General features: G+C 42.1%; 1 long non-coding RNA gene across 2 annotated transcripts; it reads right to left on the reverse strand.

The window, feature by feature from the left end:
- Positions 1 to 2332: 2332 nt before the first annotated feature.
- LOC140578301 (uncharacterized) lies at positions 2333 to 3977 on the reverse strand. Of its 2 annotated transcripts, none has more exons than XR_011982389.1 (2): positions 3890 to 3977; positions 2333 to 3152 (listed from the first exon to the last, which is right to left on the reverse strand). It is a non-coding gene; the product is annotated as an uncharacterized lncRNA (long non-coding RNA). The 2 variants fall into 2 exon arrangements; XR_011982388.1 differs by lacking the exon at positions 3890 to 3977 and adding an exon at positions 3671 to 3883.
- Between the last annotated feature and the right edge of the window lie 375 nt (positions 3978 to 4352).

The raw sequence follows: 4352 nt of genomic DNA on the forward strand, positions 1-4352 counted from the left end.
TACATTCATGGATAGAGAACAGGAACATTTTCAATCATGTCAACCGTAAAAACAACGAGGAGGAAGACTGATCTTTGGAAGGGGTCACTGCTGTGATTTGTCAAATTCCTGCCTTCCACAGAATATATTCATATAAACAATAGCATTAGAAAAGCTTAATGAAGCTTTAAAAATATGATTACCTTATATACTAAAATGACACAGTGTTAAAAGAATAGGTGATAAAATCTTTGTGTAGCTTGACAGTCCACCCTGTGAACTGGCATTTTTTAAAAACGCAAAAAAAAAACTAAGTGTAGTCTTATGGTCTATCTGTATAAATATTTACTTTATCAAAATCTACTTTTAAATGTTTACCAACCAGCTGTTAAATTGCGCAGCTGTGCACTAGAGCTAGAGTGACCCCAAATAAAGTAACACCCTGGTTTCACAGTGCCGCTGACTCAGGTGTTTACCTGTCGGCCACCTCAAACCCTCTGATGTCACTCTTCTCCTTTGCCCACCACAAGTGCGCCTTTGATCTCGGGCTCACGCCTTTAATGTCACTTTCAGCTGGTAGACATTTAGAGCAAGTTTTGGAGGCACCTTTATGAGGCTGGAGGGTGTGACGGGGCTTGTTTGAGCTCCACTAGCTGCTCTAATGAGAGCACTAACAGCAGGTGACCTGCGGACGCTCCAGCGTCCCAGACAAACGCTGGGAAAGGGCTGCTGTGTTCTGTGAATCCCTGGTAAAGGGCTGCTGTGTTCAGTGAATCCCTGGGAAAGGGCTGCTGTGTTCAGTGAATGGCCACTGTGCCAGGAACAGCTCGTAAATGCCCTCCCTCCTGCCCCCTTCCCAAATCAAACAAACAGCAAATGAGGCAACGCAGCACATAATGTCTACCAAACGGGGCCGGTTACCGGGGAGGGTGCTGGGTGGGGGTAGCTGTCGTGCTACGGGTCACCAGCCACACTCAGACATGCTCCAGAAAGGGGCCACCCAGACACCCCTGCAGGCAGGCCCTGCTCTTCAACGGGTGCTTTGGCAAGTGGTGTTCACTCCATAACACCACTACAAGAAAACTAATCCATCTCCCTCCATGACACTCCGTAGCACTCTTACATAATACTCCTGTATAACACCCCTCCAATAAAACCCCTCCATAACACTCCCTAGCACTCCTTGACGTTCCTTCATAACACTTCATAACTCCTTAATACATCCTTAACACTCCTTCACAACTTCCCTTACATCACCTTGGACGAGTGACTTTGCTCTTGCCATAGTATCTGAGCAAGACCTCGAGGTTCCCTTTTAAAAGCTGGATGCTGTTTTGTGACAGACTGATCCCGAAGGGACATTCTGCTCATCCTGATGTTCCCAGGTCCCACGTTTGGCTCTCTGGAGACACTGGCATTAAGCTGGTCTTTGTGTAGCCAGTGTGACGGCTTCTGTGACCAGTATAATAGGTAGAGGGGTCATCTGACCCCCGTCCCTCTTGATGTATGCTACCCACGGCTCCATATCACAGAGGCCGTGCCTTCACAAGAGCCCCATGCTCCACTCAGCTTCATATCTATCTATCTATATCTATCTCTATATCTATCTCCCTCTCTCTCTCCCTCCCTCTCCCCCAACCTCATTAATATCTCCCCCCCATGTCACAACAGATTACCTTGTCATTACACATCCCAGAGTCCCTTCAACTAAATGGGTAAACTACTGTTTGTGAGGTTAATGACAATTGCGGCAAATTACCGCATAAGTCAGTGGGTCGGCCTCCTGGCCAGGAGGGGCCCTGCTCAGCATCTCAGCTGCGCCGCATACAACCATATTTAATCTGCCAGGACCATGGGACTCGCCAGCCGCCTTGTGCCGCCTGTCTACCTCCGTAAATAAGCGCTGGCGGAGTCACCAGCTAATGAGGCCGTCACCGTGGCCTGGGCAGGACAGTGAGGCCCGACTGCCGACCCCCCCGCCCCTTAATGTCCTCTGTAATCACCCAGCACTGGAATCGTTAGTGGCTAATCGTTCGCGATTTTAAGGAGACTCCAATCCAACCTGATGGCTCTATACACTCTAAAAACTGCTGGGTTAAAAACAACCCAATTTGGGTTATTTTGGTAACCCAGCGCTGGGTAAAAAAGGGACTAACCCAACGCTGGGTTATTTTGACCCAACAAGTTGGGTTACACGTTTAACCCAGCATGCTGGGTTGTGATTTTTAACCCAACTATTAGTTAAAAATGACTACACTGCTGGGTTGAATGTAACCCAAAATGGGTCAGAAATGTAATCTAGAAACTTTGGTGATTAAAATTACTAAAATAAAAACAATTCTACAGCAATACATACTTCAGTAATGGAATTTTATTTATGACAAAACATGTAAAAAATGTGTCCATATGAATTTAAGACATTTTCCCATCTCCACCTCAGCATTAAGACAATTTCTATTAAAATGTATCAAACTATCACAGAAACACTGTGACTGAAGTCAGTAACAATGCATCAGACTGAAGTCAGACAAATTAACTTTAGAAAAACACAATTTGAAATATGAAAACTTTTCATAACATTTACATCATGCATAAACATTAATATATCCTGAGATATACAGGAATCATCAGTAAGAATCAATTGCAATGTAATTGCAGAGTAGAGGAAAAATAAAAGTATGTAGAAGTAATAATGAAAAAGCATCTAACTGACTGAAGTCAGAAAGATTAACTTTAAAATACAAATTTGTGCATAAACATTAACATATCCTGATATATATAAATCATCAACTGAAAAAATATGTAGAAGTAATAATGAAACGGCATCAAACTGACTGAAAAAACAAACAAAAAAAAAAACTTAAGAAAATACAAATTTAAGATTAGGAAAAAATAGGAAAACATTTTATAACTTTCCCATTAACAATTATGTGCAAACATCAATATATCCTGAGATATAAAGTGACTGAAGTCAAATTTACTTCCAAGAAAATATGTATTTAAAATATGAAAACATTTCAAACGTCCACTGCAGCAAGTAATGTACTTTGCTCAAATGCTGTGCCATTTATTATAGCAAAGGCTTGAAAGCAGTGGTTGTCTCCAAGCATGAGAACATAAGAAAATTCAATGGACTCTTCTGAACGAAGGTACTCAGCCATATTGGTCCCAATCTGAAAAAAGGAAAAATAAATAAAAAAGAAATGGTATAGATTCATTAAGAACTCAAAAATGTGTAAAAGTTAAATATCCTTAGAGCTACCTTCAGAACACCTAAAAAACCTTTAGGAGCATTAAAGACCATAACACACCAAGCTATCAGCATTAGTTAACCACTGACCATGGCCTTAGCACTATGCTTAGAAAATGTCCGTCGAACATGCTTAGTTTCAAGCCTCCTTTAGCCTGAGCTGAGCTCAGACATTCCCGCCTGCATCAAACCATTTACAGGATTAAAGAAATTACATGTTCGTAGTAAATTAACATCGTTTGCTGTCGAATGTACAACTAAGTCAAACGAATTGAACGAAATGTACCTTACAAGCAGAGCGGGAAATTTATGTGGATGTGCTGACAAAATCAAATTAGTTAAGTAAACTCCGCTATATCAAAACCGTATCTAACACAGTAAATAATTAATAATAAACAAAGTAGATTTAACATATACAAAAGTAATATTTAAAAATTTTACGTTATCCTTTCCAAGCTCCTTCCGATGACGATGTCACGCGCGCTTTCCCGTCCACTGAGCAAGAGATCGGCCGTGAGGCGGAGCACGGCCGTCGCTTAGTCGTTAGGTAATCTCAGTTCAACTGACCGAAAGCCTAAAATTTGCGTGTATATATATTATACAGTAAAGCAAATGTTTTATTTATTATGAACATTGTTAAATACACACTGAATAACTTACGTTTCAGACAGAATTTCACTGGCTTCCCTCTAAAGACGGCGCAAAACTCCGTCAATTCTCGCTGATGTCCCTGGATGTTGACGTGACGTGCGGGCTCTCTTTCACGTCCGCGTTCCCAACCCAGCACTGCTGGGTTATAGATCGAGACCGATTTTCAACCCAAATTCGGTTAAATCAACCCAACTTTGTTACCCAGCAGTCTCAACCCAGCATTTGGGTTGAAAAAACAACCCAGCGTTTTTTAGAGTGTAGCTGTCTTTAAGATGGATAGAGTAGAGCCGCATTTTGCAAAGGCTGTAAAGGTGTGTGGGGCTGACGGTGAAAGCTGAACAGCCACAGGAACTCAGTGCCATGTCCCAAACACTGCCGTCTGCCCAATTCCCAGCTCTAATTAATGATTCGGGAGCTGGAGTGTTAATCAAGTTAAAGAGTCTGCTTCAGTGCCATCAGTCACCCGGTCTCA

Source organism: Paramormyrops kingsleyae, chromosome 14 (assembly GCF_048594095.1).
Source record: "Paramormyrops kingsleyae isolate MSU_618 chromosome 14, PKINGS_0.4, whole genome shotgun sequence".
Lineage (NCBI taxonomy): Eukaryota > Metazoa > Chordata > Actinopteri > Osteoglossiformes > Mormyridae > Paramormyrops > Paramormyrops kingsleyae.